This window comes from Bubalus bubalis, chromosome 18, assembly GCF_019923935.1.
Source record: "Bubalus bubalis isolate 160015118507 breed Murrah chromosome 18, NDDB_SH_1, whole genome shotgun sequence".
Classification (NCBI taxonomy): Eukaryota; Metazoa; Chordata; class Mammalia; order Artiodactyla; family Bovidae; genus Bubalus; species Bubalus bubalis.
The window spans coordinates 25,846,217-25,874,084 of record NC_059174.1 but is presented as its reverse complement, the minus strand read 5'-3'; the positions used below and the strand labels follow the sequence as shown (position 1 = coordinate 25,874,084).

Here is a 27,868-nt window from a genome sequence, read left to right as displayed (position 1 = left end):
TCCTCCAGGAAAAGTGAGTGATTATCCCACCTTCCCAATTGTGCTAATTTCATTTTAAAGCCTAATTTTTTTTGATCTTGTACTTGTAAGGTGTTACCAATGGGGGAAACTGAGCTAAGGGTACACAAGACCTCTCTGTAATTCTTTTTTTTTTTTTTTGGCAACTTCCTGTAAATCTATCATTACTTCAAATAAAACTTTAAAAAAACAAACAAACGTTCAGGTAGTCCTGGAGGGATCTATTTGGCCCCAGTTTCAGGAACTAATGTTTTTAAGTCTACACTTTGTCACAAGGACCAGAAATAAGAGTTCCCTGCTTTAGTTTCCCCTGAAGGGTGGGAAACATCCCAGGGAAAGACAGCTCTCCTGGTGGGTGGTGGGTGGCTCTCCAAGCTTTCCTGGATCCTAACTCTGCTGCTGGCCTCAATCGTGAGCTTCAGGGGCCTGATCAACCCTGCTTGCAGTGGGAAGGGAGAACAAAGAGGGCACGGAGGAGGCACAGCTTCCCCCACGGACCCCAGGGAACTCCTGGGTAAACAGCAATTTGCAGCAAGCAGACAGAAAGCTAAAACTTGCTCTTTGGAGGACAGCTAAGCCATTCTCCTTCCAAAGAGGACAGACAAGTCTGGAGAAGCCTCTGTCCTGAAGTTCTGGAGAGAATGGCCCACTTTCTACAGGGTGATTGTCCCAACCCCACCCCAGACCTGAGCTAAAGCCTAGGCTGAGCTGGGGTGCCACGCCCCATACCTGGGTTGGCCCCTAGGCTGAGCCGCCCCGGGCATTCTGCCCTCCTCCAGTGTTCCCACAGTGTCCTCGGCACCATGATAACAGGGTTGGGTGGAGTCAGAGGTTCTAACCAAGTTCCCAGAAAATAGAAACTGAGGAACTGACACCGGATGCTGTGTGGAGGGTTCCCAAGACGACCCTCGAGCTTGATTTACTAGAAGGACTCACGGAACTCAGAAACGTCACTTCCCTCATGGTTACCATTTACTGCAGTGATAGGACTCGGGTCAAATCCCGAGAGAGAGAGGTGCATGAGCAGAGTCTGAGAGACTCCAGGCGCAAGCTTCCAGGCGTCCTTCTCAGAGGGGTCACACACAGGCACGGTCAATGCTTCCAGCACTGGTGTGTCACATTGCAAGTGGCATATCAACCAGAGGTGCGCGCCTGAGCCCCGGGGTGCAGGGTTTTAATTGGTGCACACAGAACCAAGTGACTGACCTGAGCTTCTCGGGCCCCAGAAGTGAAACTGACACAGCGTGGCCCAGGGCCACACAGGCTTTCCCTAGAGGTCACACTGTGAGCATTCACTGTCTGATTAGACCCTGCAGTGTGGCCCAAGGCCTTAGACACACAGGAACACTCCTGTCAGGCATCCAGATCACCAAGGGCCGTCCTTTTTGAGGAAAGAACAGGATTTGAGCACCCAAGCCTGCTGAGTTAACCCCTTACGGCATTGATGACAATCACTTATTTTGCCACTTACATATGCAAACTGTCATCTGTTTTCACTGTGATTTCATACAAGGAAGGAGGCTTAACTGCAAGAAGGTAGTCCGGACATCCTGGCATGATAGGGGCTAGCGCTCCCCAAGAGAAGATAGGTGGAATCCACATGGTTAGTTTTGCAGGTGAGAGAAGGGCCAGGAGCCACGAGTGTGCATCAGAAATCTGATATACACACTATTCTTGTTTATCCACACAGTTTTGTCCCCAGTCAAGGATCAGATGAACTGGGAAGCTCCCTCTGGCTCCTGTGTGAGCTTGGGTCAGATGTCCCTGCTCTTGGAAAAGAACAGGCTCTGCTGAAGGTGGGAGGGCTCAGTCTGGGACCCTCCCTGAAGTGTCCAAGCCAATTTGTCCTTTCTTATCTGGAGCCTTGCTGGTGTTGCAGCTTATCCTGGGAAAGAGAGGAGCCGGTTGTTTCTAACAGTCCCTGCCCTGGCCCTTAGCCCAGACTCCAGGCACGCTTAGGTCAGTTCTAGGGTAGACCAGATCTTCTTCTAAGGTCCCACTTCATCCCATCTCCTCATGGTCCAGCCTCCATGCATGGAGCTGAGCCATCAAAGCCTAGGCTGTTGGCCTGAGCAGGCCTCAAGATGGGGAGTCAGACAGCCTTTAGTAAGATCACAGACCTGCAGAGTTTCCTCCTCTCTCAAACAGATCTAACAAATAGCAGTAAGGAGTCAAGAGTTGCTGACTGAAGAGCCCTCAGCCCAGGGCCTAGCTGGGGCCCATTGACTAGTGGCTCTTAGGACAATGAATTTTGTGGTTCCAGGCACAAGGTATGGGGGCGGGTGGGATCCCTGTGATGAGAACAGTGGGTGCAATGACACATCCAGCTACCTTGGAGCTGGGTGTTTATAAGTCAGGTGTCCCTATGGTTTCTGGACTTTGGGAGTAGGAACACAGCTCATGTACATAGCAGGAAGAGATCTGATGGGCTGTTGGGGTATCATGAGGATGGAGAGGCTCACCCCAGGGCCTTTGCACATGCATTCTGTCTGCCCAGGGACCCCTTCCTTCCACTTCCTATACTTCCCTGGGCTAATCCTGCTCATCCCTGGGGGATGTCAATTTAGACTTCACCTGGTTCCCTTCCTCTGTGCTCCCATCGTATCACATTCTCAATAATAATACCACTAATCATCGTCTACCATTTAGAAAGCCCTTACTGTGTGCCAGGTACAGTGCTAAAGGCATTTCCTACATACAATATCTCATTTGATTCTCCCAACATTTCGAGAGATAGACACATCTCTTGGTTTTCTGATTTTACAAATGAAAAAACAGGTTCAGAGAAGTGAAGTCATTGGCTTCACGTATAATGGATGTCTGTGCGCCAGCCCATCTCTGCCCTGGACTATGAGCTTCCCAAGGGCAGGGCTTGTGTCTTGTTGGTGCTTGAGCCTCAGCACCCAGCACTGGGCTACTTAGGATGGGCTCAGTAGGTGGGAGTCTCCAGCAGTATTTGTTGAATACATGAGTGATTGAGTGAATGCTTGCAAAGTACTGATGCAGTGCTTGGCACACCATGGATGATCTGTGGTTAGCAGAAAAATGCCTTCCCTCAAATACATCCGTGTCCTCCTCCCTGGAGCCCGTGAATATGTTACATGACTTGGCAGAGGGGAATGAAGGTTGCAGATGAAATGAAGTTGCTAATCTTCTGCCTTGATAGTAGAGAGATTATCTTGGATAATCTGGGGGGCCCCAATATAATCACATGGGACCTTAAAAGTGGGAGAGGGAGGCAGGAGGGAACCAGAGACACGGCAGCATGAGGACTTGGCTTGACCGCATTGCTACCTTTGAAGATGCAGGAAAGGGCCACATGCCAAGGAAAGAAGATGGTCGCCAGAAGTTGGAAAAAGCAAGGAAATGGATTCTCCTCTAGAGCCTCCAATAGGAATGCGGCTCTGCCAACATCTTGCTTTTAGCCCAGGGAGACCCATTCCAGACTTCAGGCCTCCAAACCTGTAATAACATTGGTGTGATTTTTAAGCCACTAATATGGTCATTTTTCACACCAGCAATAAAAACCAGTATGGTGCCCAGTGCCTGACACTGAGGATCACATTTAGTGGTCACTTACTAAATGACTTGAGCTGAATTGGATTATTACTGTATGTACTTCACTATCAGGAAAGATAGACAAGAAAAAAGCATTTTTGTATACTTTGGATATATTGCATCAGAGGCCTATTGGAAAAGATCCTGATGCTGGGAAAGATCAAGGGCAGGAGGAGGTGGTGGTGGCAGAGGATGAAATGGTTGGATGGCATCACCAACTCAATGTATGTAAGTTTGAGCAAGCTCTAGGAGATGGTGAAGGACAGGGAAGCCTGGTGTGCTGAGTCCATGGGATTGCAAAGAGTCAGACATGACTTAGCAACTGAACAACAACAAGAATTTGGGTTACAGTTTGATCCTGAGACCAAGCCATTGGCTTGGCAGGCTGAGCGGAGGAGGGGTCACAGAGAAGGACATGAGGGGTTTTCTAGGGGAAGGGAGCCCCGGGGTGTGAGTGAGCAGTGCTGCTGGCCAGTAAAGTCAGCATCCTGGACAACTGTCCATGGCCTGAGGACTGAGGGTGTCATCTCCGGGTGCCCACCTGCTGCTTCCATAAGCAGAAGGGATGCCACACACTGGATCTTTACCTCTGCAGGCAGGTCCCGACTTCACCAACTCTTCACCAGCTCAGGCTGCTATAACACAATACCATAACTGGGTGGCTTAATAAACAGATCTAGAGGCTGGAAGTCTGAAATCAAAATGCCAGGATGGTCAGGTCCTGGCGAGGACCCTCTTCTGTGTGGCAAATAGCTGTTTTCTCACTGTGTCCTCACGTGGGGAGGTGGGGGTGGAGCAGAGAGAGCCCTCTGGGATCCTTTCATAAGTGTGCTAATCCCATTTATGAACACCCCACCCTCATAACCTTGCCACCTCCCAAAGGCCACCAACTCTTAATACCATTGCATTGGCTGGAGGCCTTAGGACTTCAATATATGAATTTGGGGGACACAACCATTCCATCTATAACCAGCCCCACTGTGTAAGTCCCAGGATGATGCCGATTCACCGGGGGCAGGGGGGAACAGCCAGCTCTTATGTCCTTCTCTGCTGTGCTGAGCATCCTTCACCCACTCAGCCCTCATAGTGACTCCATGTGATGGGTGCCATCATTATCCCCATTTTACCAATCAGGAAACTGAAGCCTAGAAGGGTAAAGTCAGGGCCATAAATTGGGGCTGAAAGAAGGCAGGGGGGCTCCAGGGTCTCTTCTCCTCCCCACTGGGCTCTACTGTCTCTGGATGGAAAGATGATTCTAAGAGCAATAACGCCACCTAACATTTGGACCCTACCTTTCTGTTCTCAGCCATCCTCTTCCTGTTGTCTCTTGTCCTCCTCCCAGTGGCCAGGCATATGATGAGTGACCCTGGCTTAGGTTTGGGGAAACAGAGCCCATGAGAGGGAGGTCACGGCCCCCCTCAATTCAAAGCCAGGGTGGGTTTCCTTCCTGGGTCCCTTGGCTCCAAAGCCAGAGTCTCTCCTACCAGCTGCCCCCTGCCTCACCCGATGCATTATTTATGGCCCATTACTTACCTCCTGCAGTCGCCCAGATGCCGCCTGCCAGGGCTGTGACCTCGCTGCGTCCCCTGGAGAGGACCAAGGGCAGCTCTCTCTCTCTCTCACCCTCTCTCCTTCCTCTCCTCCTCTTTTGCAGCCTCTTTGGGTCTCAGCAGGCTCCTGGGGTGTGGCACAGCTGGTCCCCTCTTCCCACCCAGGAGAGCAGTTTCCTCTTTGCCCAGCCAGTCAATGCTTTCACCTAGCTCTTGGCTTTTTGAACAAAGCTGCGGCAGCCAACACAGTCCAGGCTCACCATCCCCTTATCACAGCCCCAGCTTGAGTCACCAGTGTGTGTGTACATGGGTGGATGTTATGTGTATGTGTATGTGTGTCATGAGGGGAGGGCAGGAGTGTATGTTCTGTATGGGGTGGGCAAGGGGCATGGGTTTAAGTGCTCACAGTTGAACACATTTCAGTTGCCCCTTCTGGGTCTTGAAGCCACAAGCAAAGTCAACATGGGGACTGGGAAATGGTGCTTTGGTGAAGCATTAAGGTTGGGAACAGAACTCCCCAGGGCCCCTGGAGCCCACAGCCTTAGAGCTATGTGACCTCGAACAAGTTGCTTAATCTCTCTGTGCCTTATTTGCTTTCTCCTCAATGGCACCCCACTCCAGTATTCTTGCCTGGAAAATCCCATGGACGGAGGAGCCTGTTAAGCTGCAATCCATGGGGTCGCTAAGAGTCGGACACGAATGAGCAACTTCACTTCACTTTAGAGGAGCTACCCCATGCTCAAGGTCAGGGGCAGTGGCCGAGAGGAGCTACCCCACATCCAAGGAGAGCGGCTGCATGGGTGCAGGAGGGCTGAGAGGAGCTACTCCATGTTCAAGGTCAGTAGGGGCGGCCATGAGGAGATACCCCTCGTCCAAGGTAAGGAGCAGCGGCTGTGCTTTGCTGGAGCAGCTGTGAAGAGATACCCCACGTCCAAGGTAAGAGAAACCCAAATAAGACAGTAGGTGTTGTGAGAGGGCATCAGAGGGCAGACACACTGAAACCATAATCACAGAAAACTAGTCAATCTAATCACATTAGGACCACAGCCTTGTCTAACTCAATGAAACTAAGCCATGCCATGTGGGGCCACCCAAGAAGAACGGGTCATGGTGGAGAGGTCCGACAGAATGTGGTCCACTGGAGAAGGGAATGGCAAACCACTTCAGTATTCTTGCCTTGAGAAGCCCATGAACAGTGTGAAAAGGCAAAATGATAGGATGCTGAAAGAGGAACTCCCTGGGTCGGTAGGTGCCCAATATGCTACTGGAGATCAGTGGAGAAATAACTCCAGAAAGAATGAAGGGATGGAGCCAAAGCAAAAACAATACCCAGTTGTGGATGTGACTGGTGATAAAAGCAAAGTTCGATGCTGTAAACAGCAATATTGCATAGGAACTTGGAATGTTAGGTCCATGAATCAAGGCAAATTGGAAGTGGTCAAACAGGAGATGGCAAGAGTGAACGTCGACATTCTAGGAATCAGCAAACTAAAATGGACTGGAATGGGTGAATTTAACTCAGATGACCATTGTATCTACTACTGTGGGCAGGAATCCCCTAGAAGAAATGGAGTGGCCATCATGATCATCAAGAGTCCGAAATGCAGTACTTGGATGCAATCTCAAAAATGACAGAATGATCTCTTTTCATTTCCAAGGCAAACCATTCAATATCATAGTAATCTAAGCCTATGCCCCAACCAGTAATGCTGAAGAAGCTGAAGTTGAACAGTTCTATGAAGACCTACAAGACCTTTTAGAACTAACACCCAAAAAAGATGTCCTTTTCATTATAAAGGACAGGAATGCAAAAGTAGGAAGTCAAGAAACACCTGGAGTGACAGGCAAATTTGGCCTTGGAATACGGAATGAAGCAGGGCAAAGGCTAATAGAGTTTTGCCAAGAGAATGCATTGGTCATAGCAAACACCCTCTTCTAACAACACAAGAGAAGACTCTACACATGGACATCACCAGATGGTCAACACTGAAATCAGATTGATTATATTCTTTGCAGCCAAAGATGGAGAAGCTTCATACAGTCAGCAAAACAAGACCAGGAGCTGACTGTGGCTCAGATCATGAACTCCTTATTGCCAAATTGAGACTTACATTGAAGAAAGTAGGGAAAACCACTAGACCATTCAGGTATGAACTTAATCAAATCCCTTATGATTATATAGTGGAAGTGAGAAATAGATTTAAGGGCCTAGATCTGATAGAAAAAGTGCCTGATGAACTATGGATGGAGGTTCATGACATTGTACAGGAGACAGGGATCAAGACCATCACCATGGAAAAGAAATGCAAAAAAGCAAAATGGCTGTCTGGGGAGGCCTTACAAATAGCTGTGAAAAGAAGAGAAGCGAAAAGCAAAGGAGAAAAGGAAAGATATAAGCACCTGAATGCAGAGTTCCAAAGAACAGCAAGGAGAGATAAAGCCTTCCTCAGCAATCAATGCAAAGAAATAGAGGGAAACAACAGAATGGGAAAGACTAGGGATCTCTTCAAGAAAATTAGAGATACCAAGGGAACATTTCATGCAAAGATGGGCTCAATAAAGGACAGAAATGGAATGGACCTAACAGAAGCAGAAGATATTAAGAAGAAGTGGCAAGAATACACAGAAGAACTGTACAAAAAAGATCTTCATGACCCAGATCACACGATGGTGTGATCACTGACCTAGAGCCAGACATCCTGGAATGTGAAGTCAAGTGGGCCTTAGAAAGCATCACTACAAACAAAGCTAGTGCAGATGGTAGAATTCCAGTTGAGCTATTTCAAATCCTGAAAGATGATGCTGTGAAAGTGCTGCACTCAATATGCCAGCAAATTTAGAAAACTCAGCAGTGGCCACAGGACTGGAAAGGGTCAGTTTTCATTCCAATTCCAAAGAAAGGCAATGCCAAAGAATGCTCAAACTACCACACAATTGCACTCATCTCAAATACTAGTAAAGTAATGCTCAAAATTCTCCAAGCCAGGCTTCAGCAATATGTGAACCGTGAACTTCCAGATGTTCAAGCTGGTTTTAGAAAAGGCAGAGGAACCAGAGATCAAATTGCCAACATCTGCTGGATCATTGGAAAAGCAAGAGAATTCCAGAAAAACATCTATTTCTGCTTTACTGACTATGCCAAAGCCTTTGACTGTGTGGATCACAATAAACTGTGGAAAATTCTGAAAGAGATGGGAATACCAGACCACCTGACCTGCCTCTTGAGAAACGTGTATGCAGGTCAGGAAGCAACAGTTAGAACTGGACATGGAACAACAGACTGGTTCCAAATAGGAAAAGGAGTACGTCAAGGCTGTATATTGTCACCCTGCTTATTTAACTTCTATGCAGAGTACATCATGAGAAACACTGGGCTGGAAGAAGCACAAGCTGGAATCAAGATTGCCGGGAGAAACATCAATAACCTCAGATATGCAGATGATACCACCTTCATGGCAGAAAGTGAAGAGGAACTAAAAAGCCTCTTGATGAAAGTGAAAGAGGAGAATGAAAAAGTTGGCTTAAAGCTCAACATTCAGAAAACTAAGATCATGGCATCTGGTTCCATCACTTCATGGGAATAGATGGGGAAACTGGAAACAGTGTCAGACTTTGTTTTTTTGGGCTCCAAAATCACTGCAGATGGTGACTGCAACCATGAAATTAAAAGACGCTTACTCCTTGGAAGGAAAGTTATGACCAACCTAGATAGCATATTCAAAAGCAGAGACATTACTTTTCCAACAAAGGTCTGTCTAGTCAAGGCTATGGTTTTTCCAGTGGTCATGTATGGATGTGAGAGTTGGACTGTGAAGAAAGCTGATGCTTTTGAACTGTGGTGTTGGAGAAGACTCTTGAGAGTCCCTTGGACTGCAAGGAGATCCAACCAGTCCATCCTAAAGGAGATCGGTCCTGGGTGTTCATTGGAAGGACTGATGCTAAAGCTGAAATTCCAATACTTTGGCCACCTCATGCGACGAGTTGACTCATTGGAAAAGACTCTGATGCTGGGAGGGACTGGGGGCAGGAGGAGAAGGGGACGACAGAGGATGAGATGGCTGGATGGCATCACTAATTCAATGGACATGAGTTTGAGTGAACTCCAGAAGTTGGTGATGGACAGGGAGGCCTGGGGTGCTGCAATTCATGGGGTTGCAAAGAGTTGGGCACGACTGAGCAACTAAACTGAACTTACTTCCTTGAGTGGAAGATTAGATGAGGCAATCAGTACAGGGCCTGAGGGATGGCTGATAAACATCTTTTGACCAGGTGCCCTATCTTGCCTCCCTCTAAGCAGAGAAGGACAAGTTTTTTCTGGCCATGCTATACATGTGGGGTCTTAGTTCCCTGACCAAGGATTGAACTCTCACCCTCTCCAGTGGAAGCGTGGAGTCTTAGCCACTGGACTACCAGGGCAGTCCCAGAAGGACAAGTCTGGATCACAAACTCTTTAGAGGAAGGGCACTTGGGGAGGGGGAAGTGAGAAGCTAGAGGTCTGCAGACCCAAATGGTCTGTGTCTAGGCAACAGCCAAGTCACCTTCATCTCAGTTTCCATGTCTGTAAAATGGGCAATGACAAAAGTTAATAGTTCCTTAATGTCCTGCCTGGCATCAGGGAATTCTGGAAAATAAGAATGAAAACTCCAGGAAATTACACAAAACAAATCACTCCTTGGACTGAGCGTCCTCCGTCCTCCTCAGAATTTAAGGCTTTGGCACATGTTCGCACATAAAACCAGAGCGCGGCATTTCTGCTTCTCCTCCATGCTTTTAAGTGCTCACAACGAATCATCCAGGTCCTGAGTGACTCATTGAAGGTTCTCAGAATCATCTGGAGACCCTGTGACCCACACAGCCCCTGAGCCTTGACCCCAGGACCCTGGTTAGGAAGGCTCAGAGGCACCAAAGACTGTGTCTTTAATGAGCTTCCTTAATGATTCCAAAGCAGGTGGCTGACTGTGAGAAATGAGAGGGCAAGCGCCCTGCCGGGAGCCATTCCAGACGCCCTTGCAATGAGTCCTTCCAGAATCCTGCCTCCTAGTTCCTGGTCCTTCACCTAGGACCCTGAAAATGGAACCAGTGGGCTCCTCCAAGCTCTCCTCTAAACACCCGTCTCCAGATCCACCTTCCAGCTTTGGGTCCCGCTGTCACCTCCCACTTGCAGTGAATATACCCGATTCCCTATGCCTGGAGTTAATTATTTCAAAAAGACATTCGGAAACTTGGCTCTGTTGGGTCTAACATGTTCCCTTTTGCTAATTTAATATTTCTGTCTTTCAAAATTGAATGTGCTTTTGAAACATGTTCACTGGACTGTCATTTCATTACCCTCCAGCTATCTCCCCACTGCTGTTTTTCTCTTTGAATCCACGCTCACACCAACTCTGTGGATCTCAGAGGGGAGACCTGTGTTTTGTAACTGGGGTACCTGCTTCCCAAAAGTCAGGTCTTGACTGTCTGTGTGCCCTGGCTCAGCAACTGGGCGGAAAGACAGAAGGACTTCTAGATTTTTCATGAAATCATGAAAAGAAAAATCTAAAGTACTTGATCATTTTTAAAAGAGGCAGCGTGGGTTCTTACTGGTGCATTCTGTTCACCAAATGCAAAGAATGATTATTTCTGGGTAGCGGATTTTAAGGGAGTTTCTAGTTTTGTCTTTACCTGTCTACATCTGTTTTACTACCCATTATTTTTAATTTACAAAAGCGCATATAATTTTAATAATAAAATGAGAATAAAGTTAGTATCGTTAAAAATAATATGCATTCAAGAAGAAGAAACTGATCCTTCTGGCAAAATGTCAAGGCAAGTCTGGCTTTTATGAATCTGTGAAGTGAACTTTTATAAACTTGTCAAATGACTTTTCATGAATTTGTTAAAGTCACTCCAAGAGGCAGACCTCTCTCTGAAAATGAGTAGAATTCTGCACAAAAAGAGAAAACAAGACCCAGGCTAATGCTTATGTTCATACATTTGTGTGTGTGTGTTTTAAAAAGATGGGATGGGATTTGAGTTTTTAAAATGTTAACTTTATCGTTTGTTAAATCTTAGACACCACTTTTCTTTACCCTTGGGCATAATTTGACTTAAATTTATAGATCAACTGAAGGATAGATCTGTTTCTATGCTTTCATTTAGCAATTGTGAATTGAGGGCTTCCCTGGTGGCTCAGTAGTAAAGATTCTGCTTTGCAATGCAGGGGATGTAGGTTTGATCCCTGACCTGGGAAGATCCCACATGCTGCGGGACGACTAAGCCCATGAGCGGCAACTACCAAGCCTGGGCGCCGTACAGCCTGTGATCCACAAGAGAAGCGACCACAGTGAGAGCCATGCGCACCCGCAACTAGAGAGTAGCCCCCGCTCACCACAACTAGAGAAAGCCTCCGTGCAGCAACAAAGACTCAGTGCAGCCATAAAGAAATAAAAATAAATAAATTTTAAAAAATAAAATCTTAAAAAAAAAGAGAGCATCCCTTAAACGAATTGAGTTTTGCTCAGTGTCAGACAGTGTTCTAGGCTCACAGGAATGGGGAAGAACATGGATGGATCCCCGGCCTTGGGCAGCCCCTGATCTGGGGGAGGCGGTGGTGTCCACACTCACACAGTTGGGTATGTGCCCTGGGAGGACACTGGGGAAGCCCAGGAGAGGCCGTTCTTTTCTCTGAGAAAAATCAAGGAAGGCTTCTCAGAGGAGGTAACTGACACAGACGTTTTCCTGGAGGAGCAGGTGACATTCCAGAAGGAGAAGGAAGACATTTCAGGCAAAGAGAGGAGGAGGTACAAAGTTTCCTTCGGGTGGTGGTTGTGGAAAAGCTAGAATTGTGTTTGTGAAACAGCAAGCTGCTGGTTGTGCCCACAATTTAGGGTATATAGTGTGTGTACGTATATGTGTTTGCTGGACGTTGAAGAGTCTTGAATGATGAGCTAAGCAGTTTATCTGGTTGGGGATGGGGAACTATGAAAAGGTCTTAAACAGAAGTGGCATGATTGTATTTGCCTCTTAAACTGGCAGCTCGATGGTATATCTGTGAAAGTCCATGTAGGTGACAGAAACCACATCAAACATTTGAACGGAGAGAATTTAATGTAAATAATTACCTAAGTTGAAATGGGAAGTCTACACTTAATAACATAATAAATACTGGAAAGGGCGTGTCTACACATAATAAATACTGGAAAGGAGGTGGAGAAAAGAGAACTCTCCTACATGGCTGATGGGAATATAAATCGGTGCCATGGGCACTATGGAAAACAGTCTAGAGGTTCCTCTAAAAGCTAAAAATAGAGTTACCACATGATCCAGCAATCCCACTCCTGGGCATATATCCAGAAAAGATGAAAACTCTAATTCAGAAAGATTCATGCACTCCAGTGTTCACAGCAGCACTGTGCACAATAGCCAAGACATGGAAACAGCTGGAATGTCCATGAATATGAATGGATGAAGAAGATGTGGTGTGTGTGTATATATACACACACACATACACACAATGGAATATTACTCAGCCATCAAAAGAATAGAATATTTGCAGCAACATGATATATCTAGAGAATAGCATAATAAGTGAAGTTGGGCAGAGAGGTAATTTTTGCAATATTATAACATTAAATAAACATTTACATGAAATATTACAATAAATAAGAGACCACAGGATACTGTAAACATAACTTTTATATGCACTAGGAAACTAAAAAATTCATGTGACTCACTTTATAGCAATATTCACTTCACTGCAGTGGTTTGGAACTGAATTCATAACATCCCTGAGCTATGCTGGTATCTCCTGAGATATAGATGATATACATGATGATTTTGAGTGAATACCCTAATAAATAATTAAAGAGCAGTAAATCTCAATGGCAACCCACTCCAGTACTCTTGCCTGGAAAATCCCATGGACGGAGGGGCCTGGTGGGCTGCAGTCCATGGGGTCGCTAGGAGTTGGACATGACTGAGCGACTTCACTTTCACTTTTCACTTTCATGCATTGGAGAAGGAAATGGCAACCCACTCCAGTGTTCTTGCCTGGAGAATCCCAGGGATGGTGGAGCCTGGTGGGCTGCCGTCTATGGGGTCGCACAGAGTCGGACACGACTGAAGCGACTTAGCAGCAGCAGCAAATCTCATGGTAGGTCTTTCCTTTCAGTGCTTAGTATACAAAGAGGAAGTCTCTATTAGGTGCCGGGTGTCTTTAACACCTCTCCAGCTCTTGCTAATCCTTTTTAACAAAGAGGACAGCCTCTGGCTTAGAATAATTGCATCTTCATTGTACATGTATTTGCCATAGTGGGATATTTATTTCAGTTAAAAATGGGGGGGGGGTACTTAAAATAAAAATATTAACAGTCAGGTGGCATGCCAATGTGGCAAAAAAATCTGATGAATCTGAGGCACATTCTGACAAGTGATGTCCCGAGGTCTTTTGACATCTTGGGAAATTTCCTGTATAATAACCATCTCTATACTCCATCCCTCTGTGAGGTCTGCTCATTCACTCATTCATATCTACAGAAGAACTGGTTTATTGAGCACCTAAGTGTGCCAGACACTGTAAGCTGACAGAGATCTAGGATCCCCCTTCCCCTCCCCACATGGGTTCAGAATTCCGTCTCCTGTTCAGATGGTCTTCTCTCCAGAAATGTGCCTTTCCTTGCCCCTCTCTTTTTAATTTTTAGTTTATATTTTATTCTATTTTCCTTGGCCCTATTTGTGTAATAGATTTTAAAATTGTTAACTGGGTTCCCATTTATTATTATCTGAGAATTTACTCATGTCATTAACACTATGTATCAAGACATATCCTTATGTCTTTGTTTTTTAATGGAGCTTAGTTGCTTTACCATGCTGTGTTAGTTTCTGCTGTGCAGCAAAGTGAATCAGCTATTGTTTAGTCGCTAAGTTGTGTCCAACTCTTTTGCAACCCCATGGACTGCAGCCCGCCAGGCTCCTCTGTCCATGGGATTTTCCCATGGCAAGAATACTGGAGTGGGTTCCCATTCCCTTCTCCAGGGGATCTTCCCAACTTAGGGATCAAACCTATGTCTCCTGCACTGGCAGGTGGACTCTACCACTAAGCCACCTGGAAAGCTGAATCAGCTATATATATCTCCACTCTTCCTTGCCCTCTCTTGATCTAAGAATCCTGTCACTGAGTTGAAAGCACTCTCACTTAAGGGTCAGTGAGTCTGCCTGGAGCTGTGGCCATCATAGGCTATCAGGGCAGGGAGTCGAAAACCTCTAACCTCAAGGTCCCTAGAGCAAGGGGTGAAGGTCTTACCCCTTGGGGTACCCAAGGAATAATCAGTCTGCCTATGAGGCACTCACAAAAAAGAAGGGGAAAAGGTCAGGCTTTATCTGGTACTCACAAACCACTTAGATGAGAAGCACTTCTGCCTACATCAGACAATCACCCACGCAAACCATAGATTGTCCCCTTATCCATAACCCCTCACCAGCCATGTGTAACCAAGTACAACCTGAAGACACTGTTGTCTTGGTTCATTCTCCGTTTTCAGAAATCTGGAATTGCTTTGGGTACGTTTGTGTATTAGAGGAGTTGCACTCGACAGAAACCTAATTTAAACTGGCTTATGAAAATAAGTTAAAAGGAAAGAGGTAATTAATTTACTCACTGAACTGAGAGGTGCAAGGATGCAGCTATTTCGGGCATGGCTAACTCCAAGGACTCACATGTTAGCAGGCCTCGGTTCCCCCCTATCTCTGCTTCTTGCTTCTTCTGTGTTTGCTTCAATTTTGGGCTCTGTCTGGTGGCCAGGTGGAAATAGGACTTCCGGTCTCTACCTTTGTCTGGTTTCATGGTCAGCTAGAGTTGTGACCATGGGCTTCCCTGGTGGCTCAGATGGTAAAGAATCCACCTGTAATGCAGGAGACCCAGGTTCAATCTCTGTGTCAGGAAGATCCCCTGGAGAAAGGAATGGCTACCCACTACAGTATTTCTGCCTGGAGAATCCATGGACAGAGGAGCCTGGTGGGCTAGACTGACAAGACTGAGGAACTAACACTTTCACTTTCAGGGTTGTGACCAGGGCCCTGACTTGGTCACCCACCTGCTCCTGCCATGGCCAGAGGAGTGGGAGGCAGTGACTAGCTTGGGGCGAGAGGGGTCCCATACTCTTCCCCAGGAACTGGACCTAAGGTCACCTTCTCTGGGACAACATGAACCACAGGGGTGGTTTCCTAGAGAACAACAGGGATATTGTTACCAGAGGGGCTGAGAAAGGATGCTGGCAGGAAAAACAAAAACAAAAACAGATGTTCTCGGCTTCATATAGATACTAAAAATGTAGGAGCCAGAGTTGGACCAGGGGTGGTTGATTCCAGAGCTTGACTTCTAAGCACCCCCTGGTCTTCGTCCAGTCTGTATCCCAGAGTTCCCCACAGTGCCTGGAAAACAGCAGGCATTTAATTCCTGTGCACTGAGTGAATTTTCTGTTGCTGTATGCTGCATACCTGCCTGTTGGGACATCCTTTTTCTCTGGACGGGCACCCTTTGCCTGGCCTCTCATCCTCCAGAAATTGACCCCTATTCTCATGTGTGACCCCTCCCATCTCTTCTTTGGCAGCAAACCTCAGTCTGAAGTGAAACATCAGGAAAGAAGCCAGCTTACTGTGTTGTGAACACACATGTACACATTCGCAAACCCTGTGAGTCCCTGATGCATCCCTTCCAGCTGGGCTGGGAGAGGGGCTGGAGGCTTTTATATGTCAGATCTCAGGGACCTGGGAGCCATGCAGAGATTTCTCTTGGAGTAGGGTACATGGGAACAGTATGTGTGTGCTAAATCGCTTAAGTCATGTCTGACCCCATGGACTGCAGCCCGCCAGGCTCCTCTGTCCAAGGGATTCTCCAGGCAAGAATACTGGAGTGGGTTGCCATGCCTTCCTCCAGGGGATCTTCCTGACCCAGGGATCAAACCTGTGTCTCTTTATGTCTCCTGCACTGGCAGGCAGGTTCTTTACCACTAGTGCCACCTGGGAAGCCCTTGGGAACAGTGGCCTGGCACAAACACCCCACCAACTCAGGACTGCATGTGGAAGGTCTGGTACCAAGTGGCGGATGAGCTGGGGCCTCAGCTCTGAGGAAGCAGACAGCCAATGCAGGGTCAGCCGTCAGCCCTGGAGAGCTGATGGTGGCAGGTGCAGCTCCCTGGCTGACTGCTGCCTGGCTCTGAACCTAATGGTGGAAATGAACCAGAGGCTTTGGGGGCACACTCTGCCTGGTGCTGCACTGTCTTAGCTCAGGCTGGGTAATCAACGCCAAAGACCAGGTGGCTCCCTCTTAGCACGTGACAGATGAGTGGATGTTCAGCAGATACAGCAGTGCATGACGAAGAGGTTCTGGGAATGGCAGAGGGAGGGGGAGCCCTGTGGGTTGGTACAGCCCCTTCTCCAGCCACCCTGGTAAAGTGCCAGGAGCCCAGGCTCTGGGTTCCCTTGGTCTGGAGAATTTCTTCCTCCTCATGGGTTGCTTGAACCCCAAACCCTGGACCTGTCTTCACAGGAGGTGCTAGGGAGTCCAGTTCACACCACACCACTCATGAGTCCTGGCTCTACTCATGTGCTGGCTGGGGGTGGGGGCAGGGGTGGGTGCTGGTCTGGAGAGAAAGCAGTCATGAGGGTGAGACGAGTTCAAGGCCAGAGTCTTGCCAGCTGGCTCACTTGCCTGAGATCACAAGGCAAAACTGTAGAGGAGCCAGGACTTGAACCTGGTGCTGATTCTGGGGCCCTGACCCTCATTCACCCTTGTTTTAGAACAGACAGCACATTAACTATGGAAACTGTCACTTATTTATAATCTCATACCCACAGCCTGCTGGGAAGGGCCCACTCAGCTTTGCCTCCTCTTGGCCATTGTGGCCCCCATGGCCAGTGAAGTCCTGGGGCGTTCAGAGGGTGCCCTCTGTTTGTAGGCTAAATGGAGAAAGCCCATAAAGAAGGCTGAGCACCAAAGAATTGATGCTTCTGAACTGTGGTGCTGGAGAAGACTCTTGAGAATTCCTTGGACTGCAAGGAGATCCAACCAGTCAATCCTAAAGGAAATCAATCTTGAATATTCACTGGGAGGACTGGCGCTGAAGCTCTAATACTTTGGCCATCTGATGCGAAGAGCCAACTCATTGGAAAAGACCCTGATGCTGGGAAAGATAGAAGGCAAAAGGAGAATGGGGTGAGAAGATGGATGGTTGGATGGCATCACCAATTCAATGGACATGAGTTTGGGCAAACTCCAGGAGATAGTGGACAGGGAAGGACAGGGAAGCCTGGCCTGCTGCTGTCCATGAGGTCTCAAAGAGTTGGACACAACTGAGCGACCGTGCAACAATATAGAGCCAGGAGCAGGTTGGGCTGGCTTTCCTTCCCCACAGGACTGGCAGCCAGCTCTGTGCTCTCCCCACGGGGTTTGGGGTCACTGGGCAGCCCTGCAGACTCTCCCCATGGGCACTGTTGATGCTTTTCCTGGGCTGCAGGGAGACTCGGTGTCGCCACACAGCACGACCCATTGGGAATGGGGTCTATTTAGGGCTCTGAGAACTCTGGCCAATTCTAGGCATTGGAGCACCCAATTCCCAAATCTGGACTGGGTCATTCTGACTCAGGGCACACAGCACCAAGGAGGCAGGAAGTACTGAGAAGTCCAGGCCAGGGCTCTAAGTCCCAGCTCTGCACAAACCAGTCAAGGGAGACCTTCAACCAGTCTCCTAATCTGCCTGTTCCTAGGTTTCCTCATCTGTAAAATGGGGATGATAATACCACTGGCATCTCAGGTGGTATTGTAAGGATTAGAGAAGGCAAAGTACACAGAACCCTACTGAGGTTCTGACACTCATGTGGTCCGTTCCTGGGGCAGGGGCTCAAGGAAACACAGCCCACCAAAGTTCCAAGTGTTTATGCCTTTTTTAGCACAAAGGGGATTCAGGTACAGACGGCACAGGCACTTTCGGTCTAGGGACCATCCTCTGTAATAGCACACAACTCGGAACTTCCCTGGTGGCTAAGAATCCACGCTCCAGAATCCAAGGGGCCCAGGCTCAATCCTCGGTCAAGGAACTAAATCCCACATGCTGCAACTAAGACCCAGAGTGGCCAAATAAATATATAAATAAATATTTTTTTATAAATGACCCAATCAAAAAATGGGCCAAAGAACTAAATAGACGTTTCTCCAAAGAAGACATACAGATGGCTAACAAACACATGAAAAGATGCTCAACATCACTCATTATCAGAGAAATGCAAATCAAAACCACTATGAGGTACCATTTCACGCCAGTCAGAATAGTGGGGATCCAAAAGTCTACAAGTAATAAATGCTGGAGAGGGTGTGGAGAAAAGGGAACCCTCTTACACTGTTGGTGGGAATGCAAACTAGTACAGCCACTATGGAGAACAGTGTGGAGATTCCTTAAAAAAATGGAAATAGAACTGCCTTATGATCCAGCAATCCCACTGCTGGGCATACACACTGAGGAAACCAGAAGAGAAAGAGACACGTGTACCCCAATGTTCATTGCAGCACTGTTTATAATAGCCAGGACATGGAAGCAACCTAGATGTCCATCAGCAGATGAATGGATAAGAAAGCTATGGTACATATACACAATGGAGTATTACTCAGCCATTAAAAAGAATACATTTGAATCAGTTCTAATGAGGTGGATGAAACTGGAGCCTATTATACAGAGTGAAGTAAGCCAGAAAGGAAAACACCAATACAGTATACTAACACACATATATGGAATTTAAAAAGATGGTAACGATAACCCTGTATATGAGACAGCAAAAGAGACACTGATGTATAGAACAGTCTTATGGACTCTGTGGGAGAGGGAGAGGGTGGGATGATTTGGGAGAATGGCATTGAAACATGTATAATATCACATATGAAACGAGTCATCAGTCCAGGTTCGATGCACGATACTGGATGCTTGGGGCTGGTGCACTGGGACGACCCAGAGGGATGGTATAGGGAGGGAGAAGGGTTCAGGATGGGGAACACATGTATACCTGTGGTGGATTCATTTTGATATATGGCAAAACCAATACAATATTGTCAAGTTAAAAAATAAAATAAAATTAAAAAAAAAAACCACACATACACAGCTTCCACGAGGTACGCACTTTCCTTTCCAGAAAACTCCTCTTTCGTTCACTCATGCCCGCCCCACCCTTCCAGGCCTCTGCACTGTGGCCAGAGCCCAACTCCAGGAGGCTCACAGTGTATTGCATGGATGAGTTGGCACAGCCGCCCTGGTTGGTACCTGCTGCAAATATGTGGCCACTGACCTGAGTTCCTTTAGGATGGTTCTGCCCCTTTCTACCTCCCAGAACTTGTCGGGCAATGACAGTGCCCTCTATAGAGGGTATAAAGGGAGATGGAAAGGGCAGTGTCAAGGCCCTCACCAGCAGGCCTGGGACAGTGGGGAACACTCACACTCTATTTTGGGAGGCCCTTACACCTCATGGCCAGTGAGATCTTCCCCATCAGAGATCGAACCTGTGCCCCCTGCATTGGGAGCCTGGAGTCTTAACCACCAGGCCACTAGGGAAATCCAACACTCACACTTTTAAGACCTGTAGTCCCATCTCTTGCAGGCAAGTCCATGGTTCTCTAAGTGGCATTTCTAGAACTGCCTGATGGAAAAGTCTTGCTGTAGCTTTCTAGGTACGCTACAGTGGGCTTGCAAAATGTTTCCAGTCAAGGATGCAAGAACCTGGAGTGAAGCAGTGGAGCTCCCTGCTGCCCCTGTGGAACCGATGAGTCTGAGTGGTTCCACGCTAACAGGGCACGATGGTTCCTGGTATTTACCAGGTGATGGATTTGGGTGTGTCTGGAAGCCTTAACTGAAGTGAGGAGTCTCATTGAGCATTACAGCATGCGGGTCACTGGCAATGTTTTAGAACCAGAAAACACCCAAGCACGTTGGCTTCTCTGGTGACAAGGCCCAGGAATGGGGCCACCTCACTCTCCGCCGCAGAGCTCTGCGAGGAGAATGAGGCTAAAGGGCTAGTGTGTCAGGGGCTGCCTGGCTGCTGCTCTGTACAGGCCACATGACATGCTGGAAATGCAGCGAGAGGGAGAAAAATCGTATGAATTAACCAGAGCTCTTCTCAGGGGAGCTGTGTGTGGGGTAGAAGGAGTGCTCTGGAAGGGTAGAATAATGTAAGTCATAACGACTGCTAACTGGATCCCAGGTGATGGACAGACTCCAGACCTTGCTTTGCCGAGTCAAGGAAGCAAGTTGGAGTCTGAGAAGGGTTCTCAAGACAGTACAGGGACTTTCCTGCTGGTCCAGGGGTTAAGAATCTGCATGCTAATGCAGGGGATGAGGGTTCAATCCCTGGTTGGGGAAGATTCCACATGCTGAGAGGCAGATAGGCCCATGTCCCACAACTATTGATGCCTGTGTGCCTGGAGCCCGTGCTTTGCAACAAGAGAAGCCACCACACTTGAGAAGCCTGCAAACTGCAACTAGAGAATAGTCCCTGCTCACAGTAAATAGAGAAAGCCCACGGTGAGCAATGAAGACCCAGTGTAGTAAACAAATACGTAAATAAATAAAAAATTTTAAAAAGACAGTACAGAGACCCAGCCCTGTACCAGGCCTTCCTTCTACGATCCCTGACTCAGGGTCAGCCAGGAATACTAGTGTTGAGGGTTGCCTGTCCACGTGACCTCACATCTCAGTTAGAAATGGCTAATGGAGCCAGCATCCCTGGACCTTTGTTACCCACTTCCTTCTGTCTCCTAGTAGAAGGTTCCTATTACAGCTGAATTGTGTCCCTAGAAGGGATATTGACATCCTAACCCCTGGTACCTGTGGATGTGACTTTAATTGGAAACAAGGTCTTTGCAGAGGTAGTCAAGTCAGACCGGGCCCTGATGCAATAGGACTGGTGTTCTTATAAGAGGGGCAGTTTGGGCCCAGAGATGGACACATGCAGCGGGAAGGTGATGGGGGGACGCACAGGGAGAATGCCGTGTGGAGATGGAGGCAGAGGCCGGGGTGATGCACCTGCCAACCAGGAATGCCGGGAGCCTGCACATGCTGGAAGGGGCAGGGGAGGATCTCCTTGGAGCTTGCGGAGAGAACATGGCCCTGCTGCCACCTTGGCTCCAGACCACCAGCCTCCAAAACTGACAGACGAGACATTTCCATTGTTTTAATTCACCCAGTTTATGGCACTAGGTTACAGCCGCCCTAGGATACAGTGCTTCCAATGGGAGTATGTGTGAGCCTGTCTGCAGGCATTTTTCCTGGTCTGGCCCAGTGCATCCACCATTGGCTAGAGTGAAAAATACCCACAAAGCCTTTCCATGAGGCTATTCCCCAAAGTATAACTGACAGAACCTGAAGTCTACACAAACTATCCTTGACTGCCTATGTGTGTGCTCAATCGTGTCTGACTTTTTACAACCCATGGACAGTAGCCCACCAGGCTCCTCTGACCACGGGATTCTCAAGGCAAGAATACTGGAGTGGGTTGCCATTTCCTACTCCAGGGGATCTTCCACAACTCAGGAATCGAACCCAAGTCTCCTGCATCGGCAGGCGGATTCTTGATCACTGAGCCACCTGGGAAGCCCTCGGATGTCTCTGTAAAAAGAGAAGCCAGGATGGAATTGGCTCTCTCAAAACTCTAACTTCCCTTAAATTTGTAGACTACCCACCCTCAATCAGATAATAAAGAGCCAAGGAATTGTCAGTCCTTGAGAGTTTGCTCAGCTGAGTACTGGACAGGGCCCCAGGGGGCTAAAGGAGGTGCCTGTCACATGGGTGTGCACAGGCTTCCGGCTCCCAGGGGCACCTCCTCTCTGCTGGCACTGGAGGAGGCCTGCAGCACCCGGGCCAACATTTGGCTGGCCTGGCCACTCTGGCGCTGATGACAAAATAAATTCCCAACATAAATTCGGCCCCTGCTCTGAGCTGGGATCTCTGGTGAATTTTCCCCTATAAATCACATCTTAGGCATTTAAAGCCTTGAAGCTGAGCCATTTTTTATATGAAGGCTTTTACCTACTATTTATAATGTTGCCTCTGTTAGCTTCCTTGGAGATTAAGGGGCCAAATCTACCTGCTCTTTCTAGTCTCCAAAAGCACAAGAAATTGAAATGGCCAACAAGCAACTAGTCAGTAACTTGAGGCTAGAGGTGCTAATATTTCACTGTTAGTCAACATGAAGTTTAGAGAGGAGGCAAGAATCCTGTCCCAAGGTCAAAAACAAACCAATGACATGAGAACAGGACAGAAGAGATGTAACTGAGGTAGCTTTATATTCAGTTCATTTCTAGCTAATGAGCAGAGCTAAATAGGAGAGTCCCAGACACACGGATCAAATCTAACAAAATGCTTACTCTGTACCAATGGGCAGGGTCTAGAGAAGTGGGTCATCCTGGGATTGACAGTTTGAGAGGAACACGGGCACATTGGGAATTGTCTGGAGGGTCACAACCAGGATAGAAACCATGTGGATATGAGGGACAGTAAATGAGAAAATGAGTTGATAATTTGAACTAGCAATTTCTAGGGCTCTTGCTGAATTCGTTTCTACTGCTACTGTAACAAATTACTATGAACTATGTGGCTTAAAAGAACACAGATCGAAAGGATTCTGGAAAGATGGTGGGATAGGAAGCACCAGGAATACGTCTCACCGGGAATATGTCTCCCTTGCTAGACAATTAGGCTTCCCAGGTGGCTCAGGGTAAAAAATTCGCTTTCCAATTCAGGGAGATGCAGGAGATGTGGGTTCAATCCCTGGGTCGAGATGATCTCATGGAGGAGGAACTGGCAACCCACGCCAGTATTCTTGCCTGGAGAATCCCATGGACAGAGGAGCTACAGTCCACAGGGTTGCAAAGGGTCGGACATGACTAAATATGCCCTAGACAATTGTACCAGCAGAATCTGACATAAGTATTTTGGAACTCTGGAGTCTGTTGAAGGACTGCAACTTCCAGGGAAAGACTTGGACAGTAAATTATGGTCCATTTTGGTAACTTTCAGCTCTGAGCATAGCAGTTATCTGTTCCCCCATCCCTATGGTGGGCAGCTGTGCACATGTTCCTGAAGCAGCTTGCACACAGCTTGTGGAGCCAGGGTAGGCAAAAAAGGATCCTGCTCCAAATACTAGAGATCCACGCTCCCATTGGCTATTGCTTCTTCTAATCAGATTGTTCTTGCTGTGCCCCCTCCAGTGGAAGTGACTTCGGGGGAGTTAAAGAGTTGGTACCTTCTTCTTCCCTCTTCATTTTCTGTTTCCCCCCTTTACAGAGACAAACATTAAAGACTAGGATACTGTATTAGGGTTCTCCAGAGAAAGAAAACCAATATGATATATATAGATTAATGTCTCTATATAGATCTCTCTCTTTTTATATATATAATGTGCATGCATGCTCACTCAGTTGTATCCGATACTTTGCAATCTCATGGACTGTAACCCACCAGTCTATTCTGTCCATGGGATTTTCCAGGCAAGAATACTGGAGTGAGTTGCCATTTCCTTCTCCAGGGGCTCTTCCTGACCCAGGGATCAAACCCGTGTCTCCAGCACCGGCAGACAGATTCTTTACCACTGAGCCACCTGTATACATGAAATTTATTATAGGAGTCAGCTTATGTTATGGAGGCTGAGAAGTTACATGGTCTTCCATCTGGAGGATCAGGAAGGCCATGGGTGTAATTCAGTACAAGGCTGAAGGCCTGTGACCCAGAGGGTGAGGGCTGCTGATGCAAGAAACAGAAGCCCTGATATCTCTGAGGGCAGCAGAAGATGGATGTCCCAGCTGAAGAAGAGGGAGATAATTTGCCCTTTCTTGGCCCTTTTGTTCTCTTCAGACCTTTCATAGATGGGATGAGGCCTGCCCACTTTGGAGGAGGCAGATCTATTTTTAGTCAGCATACTATTGATTTTCTTCTAATCTCTTTGTTAATCTCTTCTGGAAACAGCTTCAAAAACATGCCCAGAAAACAAATAAGATGACAGAAGTCTCTCCTTACCAGTAATTACTCCTAAATGTAAGCAGATTATACTCCCCATTCAAAAGACATATTGGCAAAATGGATAAAAACACATGATCCAACTCTATGCCAGTCTTTCCAAAGAGGTTCATTTTAGATCAAAACGCACATATGGATTGAAAGAGAAAGAATAGAAAAAAATATTCCACGCAAATAGTAACCAAAAGAGAGCAGGGGCGGCTATACTAACATTAGACAAAAGACTTTAAATCAAAAAAAATTTACAAGAGACAAAGTAAGACATTATATTTTAATACAAGTTTGATATGTCTTTTTGCTGTAACATTATAAACATTTACATTTCTAATGACAGACAATCGAATAAATGAAGCAAAAATGGACAGAACTGAAAAGAAATAATGAAAAGAGCAAGCAGATAGAAGGAAATAGATAAAACAAACCAACAATACATGACATAGCACACTCTACCCACCAACAGCATACATATTATTTTCATGTACACAGGGATATTTCCCAGGTTAGACCATATGTTGGACCACAAAAATAAAGTCTCAATAGGATTTTAAAAGATAACTTGTCATACAAAGTATTTCCTCTGACCACAATGAGGTAAAGTTAGAAATCAGTAGCAGAAGGCAAACTGGAAAATCCAAAAATATTTTGAAAGCAAAAATATAACAGACTAGATTTTCTTCTGAAATCTGTTATGTAAACCTTTTGTTGAATTCAAACATCACAACTTTGATAACATTGTCAACGAGGCCCTTCACCACCCCGCCACCTGTGTGTGCTGTGCTGTGCTTAGTCGCTCAGTCGTGTCTGACTCTTTGCAACCCCGTGGACTGTAGCCTGCCAGGCTCCTCTGTCCATGGGATTTCCCAGGCAAGAATACTGCAGTGGGTTGCCATGCCCTCCTCCAGAGGATCTTCCCAACCACAGGATCAAACCCAGTCTCCTGCCTTGTAGGCGGATTCTTTACTGTCTGAGCCATCAGGGAAACCCACCATCTATCAATAATCTTAATTACAGCTGATTCAAATACAGTGATACCTTGTCAGTGGGTTTTTCTGCTTGGAATCAGCTACCTTGATGTTCTAATACTGTTTTAACCTCCTCTTGGAATCTCAGTTAAGAATACCTCTCTCAATTCTGCCTAGAAACCCACCACCACACCTGGGGATATTATTCAGCTTTAGAAAAGAAGGGAATTCTGACGTTTGCAACAACATGGATGAACCTTGAGAACATTACACCAGGTGAAAAATGCCAGCCACGAAAGACAAATACCGTATGATTCCACTATGAGATATTTAGAGCAGCCAAAATCATAGAGACAAAGTAGAAGATTTGTTGCCAGGGTTTGGGGGGCAATGGCAAGTTATCATTTAATACATCTAGAGTTTCTGATTTACAAAATGAAAAGAGCTAAGCAGATGGATGGTGTTGACGAAATAGTATGTATTTAATACCACCAAACAGTATACTTAAAAATGGTTAAGATAGTACATTTTATATTACATGTATTTTATCACAATAAAATAATTGAAAAAACTTCACAAATTTATTATCTTACAGTTCTGGAGGTCAAAAGTCTAAAATGGGCAGGCAAAGCTGTATTTCTTCCAGAGGCCCTAGCTCAGTTGCTTAGTCATGTCCAACTCTTTGAGACCCCATGGACTGTAGTCCACCATGCTCCTCTGTCCATGTGATTTTCCAGGCAAGAATATTGGAGTGGGTTGCCATTTCCTTCTCCAGGGGATCCTCCCGACCCAGGGACTGAACCCACGTCTCCTGCACTGGCAGGCGGATCCTTTACCACTGGGCCACCTGGGAAGCCCTAGGCTCTAGAGGAAAACCATTTCCCTACCTTTTTCTAGATTCTGGAGGGTGTTGGCGTACTTTTTCTTAGGACTTCCAGCAATGGTGTCATCCCGCCCTTCGCTCTGTCAGCACAGTTCCTCACCTCCCCTGGGTGCATCTCTGTACCTCCTCTTCTGACTCGGTACCATCTGCCTCCCTCCTATAAGGTGCCTTATATTGGACACACCTGATTATTCATGAGACTACCTCCATCTCAAGAGCCTCACACCTGCAAGACCTTCTTCCATAGAAGGAAACAAACTCACAGGTTCTGAGGATTAGGATGTGGGCCTCTTTGGAAAACCATTATTCTGTTTATTTACACAACTGACTTCAGAAATACATGCGTGTGGGAGAACATAGATGCAAGGACTTCAGATATTGAAAAGCGCAGAGAAGCCTAAAGTCGCCAGTAGGGCTATTTGACAACAGTGCAGACAAACAGTATTCTATGGAATACTGTTGTGTAGTTGCTAAATCATGTCTGACTCTTGCAACCCCATGGACCGTAGCCCGCCAGGCTCCTCTGTCCATGGGATTTCCCAGGCAAGAATACTAGAGTCAGATGACATTTCCTTCTCCATGGGATCTTCCCAACGCAGGGATCAAACCCACGTCTCCTGCATTGTCAGGTGGGTTCTTTACCACTGAGCCACCAGGGAAGCCCCTGTACAGTACTGCTGCTGCTGCTGCTAAGTCACATCAGTTGTGTCCGACTCTGTGCGACCCCATAGAGGGCATTCCACCAGGCTCCTCCGTCCCTGGGATTCTCCAGGCAAGAACACTGGAGTGGGTTGCCATTTCCTTCTCCAATGCATGAAAGTGAAAAGGGAAAGTGTACAGTACTATGTAGCCATAAAACGAATGTGCTAGATAACACAGAAGAGTGTCCATGGTGCATTTTTGAGTGAGAAAGACAAACTTCAGAAATTTTTAATTCATTTGTTCAACAAATATTTTCAATGCCTATCATGTCCCTTCGAATTGTGGTGCTGAGAAGACTTCTGAGGGTCCCTTGGACAGCAAGGAGATCAAACCAGTCAATCCTAAAGGAAATCAACCCTGAATATTCACTGAAGGACTGATGCTGAAGCTGAAACTCCAATACACTGGCCATCTGATGCGAACAGCTGATTCATTGAAAAAGACCCTGATGCTGGGAAAGATTGAAGGCAGGAGGAGAAGGGGACGACAGAGGATGAGATGGTTGGATGGCATCACTGGCTCAAGGGACATGAATCTGAGCAAATTCCAGGAGAGAGTGAAGGACAGGGAAGCCTGGCATGCTGTAGTCCATGGGGTTGCCGAGTCGGACACAACTTAGCAAATGAATAATATCATGTTCCTGGAGCTCGAAACACAGATGTGAATTAAACAGGAGTTTATACTTTCTTTGTGTATAAAAATTATATGTGGAATAGGTGTGTATGTGAAAATAAAGGTCTAAGCTGGTAAGTAAAATATTGATATGTTAACAGTGGGTATCTCGGGAGAGGAAGAGCAGGAGGTAAAAGCTGTAAAGAGTTGCCCTTCTTCTTTGGATGTTTTCATATAGCTTTATTTTTTTCAACAAGCATTTACACTTGCTTGTTAAAGGGGCCTCATAAGAAAAAATAAATAAACCTGCTTGTTGAAATCTGCTAAAAAATTAAACTGAGGTACAGTTTAATTTTAATCAGAAGTTATCTATTAGGTCTAATCCCACTGCATAATGATAAAACTGTACCAGCTGCAAAAGAGAGAGAGAGGAGGGAAGGGAGAGACTAGAGACAAAGAAGCAACCAGCTGACGGGTGTTAACTTGGAGCAGGCGAGGCTGGTGGGCGTTCAGCCAACAAGTGGAGCAAAGCGTCCCTCCCTCCTCGGGTGGGAACTG

At 46.8% G+C, this 27,868-nt stretch overlaps 1 long non-coding RNA gene across 4 annotated transcripts; it reads right to left on the bottom strand.

The window, feature by feature from the left end:
• Positions 1-1,476: 1,476 nt before the first annotated feature.
• On the bottom strand, positions 1,477-26,565 carry LOC123330391. Of its 4 annotated transcripts, XR_006640244.1 has the most exons (5): positions 26,001-26,565; positions 14,820-15,004; positions 4,869-4,946; positions 4,118-4,211; positions 1,477-1,903 (listed from the first exon to the last, which is right to left on the bottom strand). It is a non-coding gene; the product is annotated as an uncharacterized LOC123330391 (long non-coding RNA). The 4 variants fall into 4 exon arrangements; XR_006640243.1 differs by lacking the exon at positions 4,118-4,211; XR_006546261.2 differs by lacking the exon at positions 4,118-4,211 and having other exon boundaries at positions 4,869-4,942.
• Positions 26,566-27,868: the final 1,303 nt, after the last annotated feature.